Genomic DNA, 15,223 nt, shown 5'->3' on the forward strand with positions numbered 1-15,223 from the left:
AAACCATGTTTGACTCCCTTCCATTTAGTCCATTCCATCCCATTACAATGAGCCCGTCCTCCTATAGCTCCTCCCACCAGCCTCCATTGGTATACATACAGTATAATGTACATATCCTCATCATAATGTCCATAGAACTGCAACGACATTAGCACAGCAGTATTTCAAACCTTTAGCATATTTCTCAATGCTGCGAGTCTAATTACACGAGCAGTGTACAGTATCTATCGTAGCAGCACTGTGATACTGATAGGCTTGATTCATTTCCAGTGGTGCAACAGTAGGTTATCAAACACTGTTGCTGTCCTCCTCTCTCTTAAGCTCTGTATCTATCAATGAATTCATCAGTAATACCACCCCCGGTAGAGGATTCTACTGCAAGTGACAGCAGCGATACAACTAGAGAGTAGACGACACTACACATGAACAAATACACCCACTACATTACACATACACACACACACACACTATATACACACTCACATACAGTCAATGAACGAACAAACAATAGAGTGCAGTATCAAGATGATACTCACCTGCTGGATAGCCAAGGCAAACTGCCGGGAGCAGGGAGTAGTCTTCCAGACAGATGTTTAACAGATGACGCTTACACACTCTCACACACACGCATCTTGCTCTTTCTCACACGCTCACATACAAATACACACCCTCACTCACATCCTTGCTGAATGTACTGGAGGAGAGCGTAGAGGGTTTGTCATCAGATGGTGTGTGTGTGTGTGTGTGTGTGTGTGTGTGTGTATGTGTGTGTGTGTGTGTTAGACCCCCCCCCTCTCTGCTGTGTGTGTAAGATTATCCGTGTGTGGCTGTGTTCGTGTGTGTTTGTGTGTGTAAGTGTGTGTTTTTTAGAAGCAGTCAGTACTAGAGGATAGAAACTCCAATAGAAAAAGGGGGAGTGTGTGTGAGTGTGTGTGTGTGTGTGAGAAAGAGAGGGAGAGAGTGATAAAAAGCACAGAACGATCTACCGCTTGTCCGCAATGATAATCAGTTCTCATACTCACTGCTTACGTCACCCTTATCCCTCTTCTCCTCCTCTTTCTGCTCCCCTATTCCCTGGTGAGGCTGATGTCCTGAGCTCCCGCTCTCTCTCTCTCTCTCTCTCTCACTCTCTCCCTCTCTCTCTCTTTCTCTCTCTTCCTCACGCTCTCTCCCACTCTCTCTATCGCTCTCTCACGCTTTCCCTCTCCCTCACTTTCTTTCTTCCGGTCTCTCTCTCCCGTTGCCGTGGCGCGTATCACCATTAGTATTCAGCAGGCAGGTGGTAACCGCGGCGACCTGTGGGAATACCTCTTGATTGAACTGATGGGATGTGAAAGGGGCAGGGGCCGGGGGTCTAGGGGAGGGGGTGTCGTGTTCAACAGACATGAATCAGGAGTAATATTCTCTCATCACTGTGGTGCTGCAGCTGTGGAGGGCTATTTAACAGCAGCCCAAGGCCAATTACATTCAGAATCAATAGGAAAAAGGATAGGCAGGGCCCTTGACATTTTAGATACTTCAAATACAGTACATGTTTTCTATGGCTGTAGCTGAAATGCAAAAGGAAAAGACTGGAGGGCTACAATATATTATAGTTTGACGACACATATTCACCAAAGAAGCACACAACATATGAATACAATAATAGCTATTGCTGAAAAGCAGCGACATTATTTCTACTCATACAGAATGAACAACTTGCTGCTGTTATATACCAGCCTTACAAAAGAGAGAACATGTCGGACAAAACACACTGTGCCTCCCAGCAGTCTACTCTGCTATTTGGACCAAAGCTAATACCCACCAATTCATTTAACAGTCCCGGATTACACGTAGTCAGCTATCTATCGCCCCCACACCTTTCACACAACCTTCCAAATAATGGTTGTCTCATTTGACACGAAGGTCGCAGTGTATTGAATTGAATATCAGATCCCTGAAACGATGAGTGAAAATAGAGGCGAAATCATTGACCAATGTGCCAAATCTGCCAATACCGTTTATGTTTTCAGAAACACCTACAGGCTCTCTCTCAGTCTTTAGCCGACCGAGGCCAAGGGTATTTGTGTTGTTTGCCAGTGGGCCTGGCTCCAATCTAGGTATTGACATTTTCTCCCATGTGACAGTCGGTGGTTGGGAGAATACGCATCACATTGACGTAGAGAACATACCATTCCCTAGCAGTTGTTTATCACATTTTATCAGCAATAAAGAACATGTACTTGTCATATTCCACTCCAGGTTTCAATTTGAATATGGATTTACTATACAGGGTATGTCAGTGCTAACCCATACCATGTGCAATTAGTGTATATAAACTCAGCAAAAAAATAAATGTCCTCTCACTGTCAACTGCATATATTTCAGCAAACTTAACATGTGTAAATATTTGTATGAACATAACATGATTCAACAAGTTCCAGACAACTAAAATAAATTAAATAATGTGTCCAGGAAACAAAGAGGGGGTCAAAATCAAAAGTCACAGTCAGTATCTGGTGTGGCCACCAGCTGCATTAAGTACTGCAGTGCATCTCCTCCTCATGGACTGCACCAGATTTGCCAGTTCTTGCTGTGGGATGTTACCCCACTCTTCCACCAAGGCACCAGCAAGTTCCCAGACATTTCTGGGGGGAATGGCCCTAGCCCTCACCTTCCGATCCAACAGGTCCGAGACGTGCTCAATGGGATTGAGATCCAGGCTCCACGCTGCCCATGGCAGAACACTGACATTCCTGTCTTGCAGGAAATCATGCAGAGAACGAGCAGTACGGCTGATGGCATTGTCATGCTGGAGGGTCATGTCAGGATGAGTCTGCAAGAAGGGTACCACATGAGGGAGGAGGATGTCTTCGCTGTAACGCACAGCATTGAGATTGCCTGCAATGACAACAAGCTCAGTTCAAGCTCAGACCCTCCACCTCCAAATCGATCCCGCTCCAGAGTACAGGCTTCGGTGTAACTCTCATTCCTTCGACGATAAACGCAAATCCGACCATCACCCCTGGTGAGACAAAACCGTGGCTCGTCGGGGAAGAGCACTTTTTGCCAGTCCTGTCTGGTCCAGCGACGGTGGGTTTGTGCCCATAGGCGACGTTGTTGCCAGTGATGTCTGGTGAGGACTTGCAGCACAACAGGCCTACAAGCCCTCAGTCCAGCCTCCCTCAGCCTATTGCGGACAGTCTGAGCTCTGATGGAGGGATTGTGCGTTCCTGGTGTAACTTGGGCAGTTGTTGCGATCCTGTACCTGTCCCGCAGGTGTGATGTTTGGATGGACCGATCCTGTGCAGGTGTTGTTACATGTGGTCTGCCACTGTGAGGATGATCAGCTGTTCGTCCAGTCTCCCTGTAGCGCTGTCTTAGGTGTCTCACAGTACGGACATTGCAATTTATTGCCCTGGCCACATCTGCAGTCCTCATGCCTCCTTGCAGCATTCCTAAGGCACGTTCACACAGATGAGCAGGGACCCCGGGCATCTTTCTTTTGGTGTTTTTCAGAGTCAGTAGAAAGGCTTCTTTAGTGTCCTAAATTTTCATAACTGTGACCATAATTGCCTACCATCTGTAAGCTGTTAGTGTCTTAACGACCGTTCCACAGGTGCATGTTCATTAATTGTTTATGGGTCATTGAACAAGCATGGGAAACCCTTTACAATGAAGATCTGTGACGTTATTTAGATTTTTATCAATTATCTCTGAGACAGGGTCCTGAAAAAGGGACATTTCTTTTTTTGCTGAGTTTAGTAGGGTGGTAGTGGCTGGCTTATTTTTGGAGGGAGCATCCAAGCACACGCATCACCCATCCATGTTATGGATGGATCCAGTGACGCAGACCAAAACAATGGCGGCTGAACGACATGAAAGCCCCACTACGTAAATGCTAATAGAATTGCATACGATCAAAATGCAGTAGCTAGATGAGTCAGATTGTCTGCCTGTTGTGCCATGCTTACGTCATCCCTACTATGAATGAAAACAGTCAGTCGCCGTGGTGATGAATACTCACTCAAGCAAAGTATGAGCGAGGGCATAGACTAGACCTACGTCATTCCACTTCCTGACACAAACGTTATTGATCTTAGCATCACTATAATTGACTTTTGTCTTCCGTAGATCATCCACCACACAGATGAGGCTTTAGCCTGTGGGCTTAGTAATCAAATAATATTACTTAGCAAATATAGAGCAATATGATAAAGCTATAAACTATACAATTGAAGTCGGAAGTTGACATACATTTAGGTTGGAGTCATTAAAACTTGTTTTTCAACCACTCCACAAATTTCTTGTTAACAAACTATAGTTTTGGCAAGTCAGTTAGGACATCTACTTTGTGCATGACACAGGTAATTTTTCCAACAATTGTTTACAGACAGATTATTTCACTTATAATTCACTGTATCACAATTCCAGTGGGTCAAAAGTTTACAAACACTAAGTTGACTGTGCCTTTAAACAGCTTGGAAAATTCCAGAAAATTATGTCATGGCTTTAGAAGCTTGTGATAGGCTAATTGACATCATTTGAGTCAATTGGAGGTGTACCTGTGGATGTATTTCAAGGCCTACCTTCAAACTCAGTGCCTCTTTGCTTGACATCATGGGAAGATCAAAAGAAATCAGCCAAGACCTCAGAAAAAAAATATTCATCCTTGGGAGCAGTTTCCAAACGCCTGAAGGTACCACGTTCATCTGTACAAACAATAGTGCGCAAGTAAAAACACCATGGGACCACGCAGCCGTCATACCGCTCAGGAAGGAGACGCGTTCGGTCTCCTAGAGATGAACCTACTTTGGTGCAAAAAGTGCAAATCAATCCCAGAACAAAGCAAAGGACCTTGTGAAGATGCTGGAGGAAACAGGTACAAAAGTATCTATATCCACAGTAAAACAATTCCTATATCAACATAACCTGAAAGGCTTCTCAGCAAGGAAGAAGCCGCTGCTCCAAACCCACCATAAAAAGCCAGACTACGGTTTGCAACTGCACATGGGGACAAAGATCGCACTTTTTGGAAAAAGGGGGAGGCTTGCAATCTGAAGAACACCACTGAAGAACTGTGTAGCACAGGGGTGGCAGCATCATATTGTGGGGGTGCTTTGCTGCAGGAGGGACTGCTGCTCTTCACAAAATAGATGGCATCATGAGGGATGAAGTGATGTAGATATATTGAAGCAACATCTCATGACATCAGTCAGGAAGTTAAAACTTGGTCGCAAATGGTTCTTCCAAATTGACAATGACCCCAAGCATACTTCCAAAGTTGTGGCAAAATGGCTTTTAGACAATAAAGTCAAGGTATTGGAGTGGCCATCACAAAGCCCTGACCTCAATCCTATAGAAACTTTGTGGGCAGAACTGAAAAAGCGTGTGCGAGCAAAGAGGCCTAAAAACCTGATTCAGTTACACCAGCTTTGTCAGGAGGAATGGGCCAAAATTCACCCAACTTATTGTGGGAAGGTTGTAGAAGGGTACCCGAAACATCTGACCCAAGTTAAACAATTTAAAGGCAATGCTACCAAATACTAATTGAGTGTATGTAAACTTCTAACCCACTGAGAATGTGATGAAAGAAATCAAATCTGAAATAAATCATTCTCTCTTCTATTGTTCTGACATTTCACATTCTTAGAATAAAGTAGTGATTGTAACTGACCTAAGACATGGGAGTTTTACTAGGATTACATGTCAGGAATTGTGAAAAACAGAGATTAAATATATTTGACTAAACTGTATGTAGACGTCTGACTTCAACTGGATATTTTTATTTTGTATATTTTTTTTTTCACCTTTATTTAACCAGGTAGGCAAGTTGAGAACAAGTTCTCATTTACAATTGCGACCTGGCCAAGATAAAGCAAAGCAGTTCGATAGGTACAACAACACAGAGTTACACATGGAGTAAAACAAACATACAGTCAATACTATAGTAGAGAAATAAGTCTATATACGATGTAAGCAAATGAGATGAGATAAGGGAGGTAAAGGCAAAAAAAGGCCATGGTGGCGAAGTAAATACAATATAGCAAGTAAAACACTGGAATGGTAGATTTGCAGTGGAAGAATGTGCAAAGTAGAAATAGAAATAATGGGGTGCAATGGAGCACAATAAATAAATAAATACAGTAGGGGAGAGGTAGTTGTTTGGGCTAAATTATAGATGGGCTATGTACAGGTGCAGTAATCTGTGTGCTGCTCTGACAGCTGGTGCTTAAAGCTAGTGAGGGAGATAATGTTTCCAGTTTCAGAGATGTTGTAGTTCGTTCCAGTCATTGGCAGCAGAGAACTGGAAGGAGAGGCGGCCAAAGAAATAATTGGTTTTGGGGGTGTCCAGAGAAATATACCTTCTGGAGCGCGTGCCACAGGTGGGTGCTGCTATGGTGACCAGCGAGCTGAGATAAGGGGGGACTTTAACTAGCAGGGTCTTGTAGATGACCTGGAGCCAGTGGGTTTGGCGACGAGTATGAAGCAAGGGCCAGCCAACAAGAGCGTACAGGTTGCAGTGGTGTGTAGTATATGGGGCTTTGGTGACAAAACGGATGGCACTGTGATAGACTGCATCCAATATATTGAGTAGGGTATTGGAGGCTATTTTGTAAATGACATCCCCGAAGTGGAGGATCGGTAGGATGGTCAGTTTTACAAGGGTATGTTTGGCAGCATGAGTGAAGGATGCTTTGTTGCGAAATAGGAAGCCAATTCTAGATTTAACTTCGGATTGGAGATGTTTGATGTGAGTCTGGAAGGAGAGTTTACTGTCTAACCATACACCTAGGTATTTGTAGTTGTCCACATTTTCTAAGTCAGAACCGTCTAGAGTAGTGATGCTGGACGGGCGGGCAGGTGCAGGCAGAGATCAGTTGAAGAGCATGCATTTAGTTTAACTTGTATTTAAGAGCAGTTGGAGGCCACGGAAGGAGAGTTGTATGGCATTGAAGCTCGTCTGGAGGGTTGTTAACACAGTCTCCAAAGAAGGGCCAGAAGTATACAGAATGGTGTTGTCTGCGTAGAGGTGGATTAGAGACTCAACAGCAGCAAGAGCGACATCATTGAGGAATACAGAGAAGAGAGTCAGCCCAAGAATTGAACCCTGTGGCACCCCCATAGAGACTGCCAGAGAACCGGACAACAGGCCCTCCGATTTGATACACTGAACTCTATCAGGGAAGTAGTTGGTGAACCAGGCGAGGCAATCATTTGAGAAACCAAGGCTATCGAGTCTGCCGAAGAGGATGTGGTGATTGACAGAGTCGAAAGCCTTGGCCAGGTCAATGAATACGGCTGCACAGTATTGTTTCTTATCGATGGCGGTTAAGATATCGTTTAGGATCTTGGGCGTGGCTGAGGTGCACCCATGACCAGCTCTGAAACCAGATTGCATAGCGGAGAAGGTGCGGTGGGATTTGAAATGGTCGGTAATCTGTTTGTTGACTTGGCTTATAAATACCTTAGAAAGGCAGGGTAGGATAGATATAGTTCTGTAGCAGTTTGGGTCAAGAGTGCCCCCCCCCCCTTTGAAGAGGGGGGTTGACCGCAGCTGCTTTCCAATCTTTGGGATCTCAGACGACACGAAAGAGAGGTTGAACAGGCTAGTAATAGGGGTTGCAACAATTTTGGCAGATAATTTTAGAAAGAAAGGGTCCAGATTGTCTAGCCCGGCTGATTTGTAGGGATTCAGATTTTGAAGCTCTTTCAGAGCTTCACCGTTCTCATGATCATTGCAACTCCATGAGGTGAGATCTTGCATGGAGCCCCAGGCTGAGGGAGATTGACAGTTCTTTTGTGTTTCTTCCATTTGCGAATAATCGCACCAACTGTTGTCACCTTCTCACCAAGCTGCTTGGCGATGGTCTTGTAGCCCATTCCAGCCTTATGTAGGTCTACAATCTTTTCCCTGACATCCTTGGAGAGCTCTTTGGTCTTGGCCATGGTGGAGAGTTTGGAATCTGATTGATTGATTGCTTCTGTGGACAGGTGTCTTTTATACAGGTAACAAACTGAGATTAGGAGCACTCCCTTTAAGAGTGTGCTCCTAATCTCGGCTCGTTACCTGTATAAAAGACATCTGAGAGACAGAAATCTTTCTGATTGAGAGGGGTCAAATACTTCTTTCCCCCATTAAAATGCAAATCAATTTATAACATTTTTGACATGGGTTTCTCTGGATTTTTTTGTTGTTATTCTGTCTCTCACTGTTCAAATAAACATACCATTAAAAATGGTGTAGGCGTACTCCAACAAACAGAATGGTGTGGGCGTATACCGGTCATTAAACATATTCATGTGAGTAGACCGCTGATTGGCGATCTAGTATGGCTGGCTGGCTGTGTATAATAATAGGATATTACATAAGTTCCATCCCCAGTATACTCCAGCAACTACAATACGGGTCCCTAGTGGCTGGCGGTCTGTTTTGATAGTTACCTATTAGACAGTTGGGCCTCTCATTGTGTATATGCCCACAGAGAGGTGCATGGGAGCATGAACTTTGAAGGGATTGACAGTTGTTCTCCACAGACCTCCTCCACACTGACCTCATGTCATCACTCGTTCTAAATGGGCATCTATATTCTCTCAACTTCTCCATCTGTCCATCCATCACTCAATTCTACAGTATAAAACAGGGCACAAGAGCACAAGACAAGACAGCGTTATGGTTTGGAGAGATTGAAGATGGATGGGATGGGGTAGTGGAGCTTTGTCTGATCAATGTGTCCGATTGAATGTGTGTGCGTGTGTGTGTGTGTGTGTGTGTGTGTGTGTGTGTGTGTGTGTGTGTGTGTGTGTGTGTGTGTGTGTGTGTGTGTGTGTGTGTGTGTGTGTGTGTGTGTGTGTGTGGTACGTGTACTACTCCTTCCAGTGCCATGCTGACAGTTGGTAGCACAAGGCTATAACCATAACATGAGTCACTAGAACATTTATGGCAGCGGGAGAAGAAAAATCACATTTGCTCTGTCCATCTGCTGGCTGGTGCCGTAGAAGAAGAAAACCCCAGAAAAACACATCTATTAGATATCCATAATTATATCATATCCCCAAACGTTGTTTTAGTTTCTTACTATATGGCTATATATGGTCCAGGTTGCAATTACTGACATGTCAGAGGTGAGAGATACTGAAATGCATTGCACAGGGGAATGCCACATTGTGTTTCAGCTGACTGCTAACGTGAGTTAGTGTTGGTCGACTGAGCGGAACACTCTTAGACTCACGCAAGTGCTTTGATGATATCACACTGGCATAATTTATCTTCATACTGAGCCAGTGATGTAGGAAGAAAATGCAGTGTCTGTAAATCATCTCCTAATGCTGAGAGCAGGGAAAAAATGGAGGGGAGATTAAAACTTCTTAGGGCTGCAATCCCGTTAATGGGATGATATGACAACAGCCAGTGAATGTGCAGGACGCCAAATTCAAAACAACAGAAATCTCATCATTAAAATTCCTCAAACATACATGTATCGTATACCGTTTTAAAGGTAATCTTGTTGTTAATCCCACCACAGTGTCCGATTTCAAATAGGCTTTACAGCGAAAGCACCACAAACGATTATGTTAGGTGACCACCAACTCACAGAAAACCCAGCAATTTTTCCAGCCAAAGAGAGGTGTCACAAAAAGCACAAATAGAGATAAAATTAATCACTAACCTTTGATGATCTTCATCAGATGACACTCATAGAACTTCATGTTACACAATACATGTATGTTTTGTTTGATAAAGTTCATATTTATATAAAAAAATCTGAGTTTACATTGGCGCTAGTTCCAAAAACATCCAGTGATTTTGCATAGCCACATCAATTCAACATAAATACTCAACATAAATGTGGATGAACATACAAGTTATACACATGGAATTATAGATATACCTCTCCTTAATGCAACCGCTGCGTCAGATTTCAAAAAGATTTTACGGAAAAAGCAAACCATGCAATAATCTGAGACGGCGCTCAGAAAATAAATAAAATGATCCGCCATGTTGGAGTCAACAGAAATCAGAAATCACATTATAAATATTCCCTTACCTTTGATGATCTTCATCAGAATACACTCCCAGGAACACCAGTTACACAATAAATGCTTGATTTGGTCGATAATGTCCATTATTTATGTCCAAGTAGCTACTTTTGTTTAGTACACAAATCCAATCACTCGTGCAGGTCCATCCGAACGTCGGACAAAAACTTCAAAAAGTTATATTACAGGTCGAAGAAACTTGTCAAACTAAGTATAGAATCAATCATTAGGGTGTTGTTATCATAAATCTTCAATAAAGTTCCAACTGGAGAATTCCTTTGTCTGTAGAGAAGCCATGGAACGCAGGTCGCTATCATGTGAATTGCAAGTGACCAGCCCTTGGCTCTCTGCCAGACACCTGGCTCATTCAGCTCCCATTCAGCCCCACAACCCAGTAGAAGCCTCATTCAAGTTTCTAAAGATAGTTTACATCCAGTGGAAGCCATAGGAAGTGCAACTTCATCCATATCCCACTGTGAATTCAATAGGGGCTGGGTTGAAAATCGACCAACCTCAGATTTCTCACTTCCTGTTTGGATTTCTTCTCAGGTTTTTGCCTGCCATATGAGTTCTCTTATACTCACAGACATCATTCAAACAGTTTTAGAAACTTCGGAGTGTTTTATATCCAATACTAATAATAATATGCATATATTTGCAACTGGGACTGAGGAGCAGGCCGTTTACTCTGGGCACTTCTGATCCAAGCTACTCATTACAGCCCCTGCAGCCATAAGAGGTTTTATGCCACAGAACACTACATGACGAAAAGTTTGTGGACACCTGCTCGTCGAACATCTCATTCCAAAGTCAAGGGCAGTTATATGGAGTTGGTCCCCCCTTTGCTGCTATAACAGCCTCCAGTCTTCTGGGAAGGCTTTCCACTACATGTTGGAACATTGCTGCAGGAACTTGCTTCCATTCAGCCACAAGAGCATTAGTGAGGTCAGGCATTTATGTTGGGAGTACACAGTTGGCATTCCAATTCATCCTAAAGGTGTTCAATGGGGTTGAGGTCAGGGCTCTGTGCAGGCCAGTCGAGTTCTCCCACACTGATCTCGACAAACCATTTCTGTATGGACCTTGATTTGTGCATGCTGAAACAGGAAAGGGCTTTCCCCAAACTGTTGCCACAAAGCACAGAATCATCTAGAATGTCATTGTATGCTGTAGCATTAAACTTTCCATTCACTGGAACGAATGGGGTAGCCCGGAACATGAAAAAAAGCCCTAGACCATTATTCTTCCTCCATCAAACCTTACAGTTGGCACTATGCATTCAGGCAGGTAGCATTCTCCTAGCATCCGCCAAACCCAGTTTAGTCTGTCGGACTGCCAGATGGTGAAGCTTGATTCATTACTCCAGAGAATGTGTTTCCACTGCTCCAGAGTCCAATGGCAGAGTGCTTTACACCACTCCAGCCGACGCTTGGCATTGTGCATGGTGATCTTAGACTTTAGTGCAGCTTCTCAACCATGGAAACTTATTTCATGAAGGTCCTGACAAACAGTTATTGTGCTGACGTTGCTTCCAGAGGCAGTTTGGAACTTGGTAGTGAGTGTTGCAACCGAGGACAGACGATTTTTACACTCTACGCGCTTCAGCACTTGGCGGTCCCATTTTGTGAGTTTGTGTGGCCTACCACTTCGCGGCTGAGCCGTTGTTGCTCTTAGACATTTCCACTTCACAATAACCGCACTTACAGTTGACCGGGGCAGCTCTAGCAGGGCAATTATTTGACTTGTTGGAAAGATGGCATCCTATGATGGTGCCACGTTAAAAGTCACTGAGCTCTCCAGTAAGGGCCATTCTACTGCCTATGTTTGTCTATGGAGATTACACGGCTGTGTGCTCAATTTTATACACCTGTCAGCAATAAGTGTGGCTGAAATAGACAGATCCACTAATTTGAAGGGGTGTCCACATACTTTTGTTTATATAGTGTATATTACAATCCACTGTGCCATTCTTGTCCATACTATAGACGTTTACTCAGAATTCATCCTGGAGTATTGTTCAGTGGGGGACGTTTAGGACAAGAATAGACCAATAGATTGAATCAAGCGTTCCGACGTAGAAGCTTTCAGTCTTGGAAGATACTATGACAGTAAACAGTATTCGTGTCTATGCATTCTTATTGATATCTGTGTAACGGCGTTCGTCTGTTGAAAGAGGAGCGGACCAAAATGCAGTGTGGTGGTTACTCATGTTCTTTAATGAAGAAGAAGAACAAACAAACAAATACAAAACGTGATGCGAAAACCTATACAGCCTATCTTGTGACAACTAACACAGAGACAGGAACAATCACCCACAAACACACAGTGAAACCCAGGCTACCTAAATATGGTTCCCAATCAGAGACAACGAGAATCACCTGACTCTGATTGAGAACCGCCTCAGGCAGCCATAGACTATGCTAGACACCCCACAAAACCCTAAGACAAAAACGCACCACAAAAACCCATGTCACACCCTGGCCTGACCAAATAAATGAAGACAAACATAATATACTACGACCAAGGCGTGACAATCTGTCTGTTACAAATTCACAAGAAGGTGATGAAAAACACATTTTTATATTTATTTAACTAGGCAATTCAGTTAAGAACAAATTATTATTTTCAATGACTGCCTAGGAACAGTGGGTTAACTGCCTTGTTCAGAGGCAGAAGGGAAGATTTGTATCTTTTCAGCTCGGGGATTCAATCTTGCAACCTTTTGGTTACTTGTCCAACGATCTGACCACTAGGCTACCCTGGTTAGAACAACATATCTGAGTTAGAAAACGGCTTGAGCAGAATGTCACAGCTGAGATCTTGTGTTGAAGGCTTGGTGTTCCCCGTGGAAGATGCAGAGATGCTTTACTCGCCCTCTAATTCTGTCTGAGAGTGATAAACGGGGGCCTGTGAAAGACCTTCATTTGTTGGATGCTATTGTGGAGCTGTTTGGATCGTTTTAGACTGAGATGGAGAGGAAACAATGTTTTCTTTAGTCAGAGAAAAGGCTTTTGTAAATTTCGATCATAAGCGTGTGACAACTGACATGCCTTGTGAGAGCTTATTCTTATTGTCTTTCCTTTTTCATTAGGGTAAACCCAGGGGGAGAATTCTCCCACACCCGTATAACTAACAATGCTTCGTGTAGAGATGCAACAAGCCCAATTCTACTACCTATGGTTAGGATTCTATTTCAGATATACATGATAGACCGATACACAGACAACAGGCTTAATTGACATTTAAAGTCAAACAGTACACATCTAGAAGCAGCATAACCAACAGCCTCGCAAATGTACAGTATGTAGCCTACACGCTCTGTACAAAACGTAGAACAAATTGCAACACTTCTACTAGACTCATTGTGACACATTATATTCAAACATTGAGCCTGGCATTTGTATGCCTTTATTTCCCAATAGAGCCTCCGAATGGTGAGAAATTCGTAGAAATGAGACGGCATGCTTTGGCTCGTCTCATGAAGTGATGATAGGTGGAGTGAGTTGGAGAAGTAATCCTGTCAAATGGGATTCTGAAGCCTATGGTTGTAGCTTCATTTCTATCTTAAAGAGACATTGATCGGTGTCACAGAGCTTGTGACCTACTCATTTAAAGGTTACGCTACTGCAACAGAGTTAAGAGCCTATCGTAACATCACTCCACAGCGAGCTTTGTTATAGCGCAAACGACTCGTACTTTGTCAAGCGGGTGGTCATGTGTGTTGGCGAGTTAGAGGACCCTGGTTCAAGTTCAGGGAGGAAGCTCTACATGCTAAGCCAGCACACTGACACCGGTTATGCAACTTTTGGACTAATAAATTAATTATATGTACCAATTAATTCTTGAAGAATATAACTTAGAAATGCTTCATGAGTTTAGTTCAATAATTGTACCCCATCAGAACCCAAACTATAAGCTTATTTTACTCCAATGTTTGTAAATGTAAACAAAACACCATTTGGCCTTAAAACTATCCTTTTGATATCATGGATGGTCAGTCCTTTTGATATCATGGATGGTCAGTCCTTTTGATATCATGGATGGTCAGTCCTTTTGATATCATGGATGGTCAGTCCTTTTGATATCATGGATGGTCAGTCCTTTTGATATCATGGATGGTCAGTCCTTTTGATATCTCGGATGGTTACATTTCTGCTGCCTGATTTGCTGACTATCCTTTTTTGTTTAATGCATTCATTCTACATGCCATTCCAAAATGGCTGCTGTGGCTTCTGCTACGTAGCATGAGAACGAAAAATGCAGTTGAATTAAAAAACGAACAGTATTTAAATCATCTAAATTTGTCAACTGGGATAAGTAGCAGTACAGCGACATCTTGCATCCCTGGATTGAGGTATGTTCTCGAGCCATATCCAGTCCCAGCTCTGGAACATGCTTCAGAAGTTTAAAGTTAGGGGAGTTAGTGTCTTTGCCTGTTTTTAAGACTCTGATCGACAACACTGTTTGTGAAAACTGCAGTTGTTTCTAATCTTCAATTGTATCTTTAACTTGTGACACTTTGTCTTTTGTCTGTATTCTGTATTTTTCTGTAATGTTTTATGGACACGCTGCTATTTCCCTGTTTTGCCTTCTTGCCAGGTCACCCTCACAAAATAGGTTTTTAACCTCAATGGGTTTTACCTGGTTAAATAAAGGTACAAAAAAAATAACAAATAAATAAGACTAAATTGAAAAAATCTAAGAAAAAAAATACAATTTTTGCAGCCAAGCTTTCTGATCTGTAGGGAAAAATGTAGGCCTACTTCCTGCGACCCTCAGGTCAGAATTCTGGCAACTTCAGACCCATCCCTACGTTTTTTTACAGGGGCGGGGGAGCGCTCTTTGCTTTTGTTTCAACTGAGGATTTCTGATAAATGAGCCATTTATTAAAACTGTTCATTGGATATGAGAAAGGCATTGACTTATTGTATAATGTACCTTATACATTAAGGTACATTATACAAGTCGGCTGGCCCTCGCTACATATTCGTCGCCAGACCCACTGGCTCCAGGTCATCTACAAGTCCATGCTAGGTAAAGCTCCGCCTTATCTCAGTTCACTGGTCACGATGGCAACACCCATCCGTAGCATGCGCTCCAGCAGGTGTATCTCACTCATCATCCCTAAAGCCAACACCTCATTTGGCCGCCTTTCGTTCCAGTACTCTGCTGCCTGTGACTGGAACGAATTGCAAAAATCGCT

At 43.2% G+C, this 15,223-nt stretch overlaps 1 protein-coding gene across 2 annotated transcripts in view; it reads right to left on the bottom strand.

Moving 5' to 3' along the window:
* LOC109903753 (diacylglycerol kinase beta) overlaps positions 1–954 on the bottom strand; it is a 59,970-nt gene extending 59,016 nt beyond the window's left edge. For both annotated transcript variants that reach the window (XM_031790420.1, XM_031790414.1), the window contains exon 1: positions 537–954. The gene's annotated coding sequence lies outside the window, so the exon portion shown is untranslated. The remainder of the gene's footprint in view (positions 1–536) is intronic.
* Positions 955–15,223: the final 14,269 nt, after the last annotated feature.

Source organism: Oncorhynchus kisutch, linkage group LG2, assembly GCF_002021735.2.
Source record: "Oncorhynchus kisutch isolate 150728-3 linkage group LG2, Okis_V2, whole genome shotgun sequence".
Taxonomy (NCBI): Eukaryota; Metazoa; Chordata; class Actinopteri; order Salmoniformes; family Salmonidae; genus Oncorhynchus; species Oncorhynchus kisutch.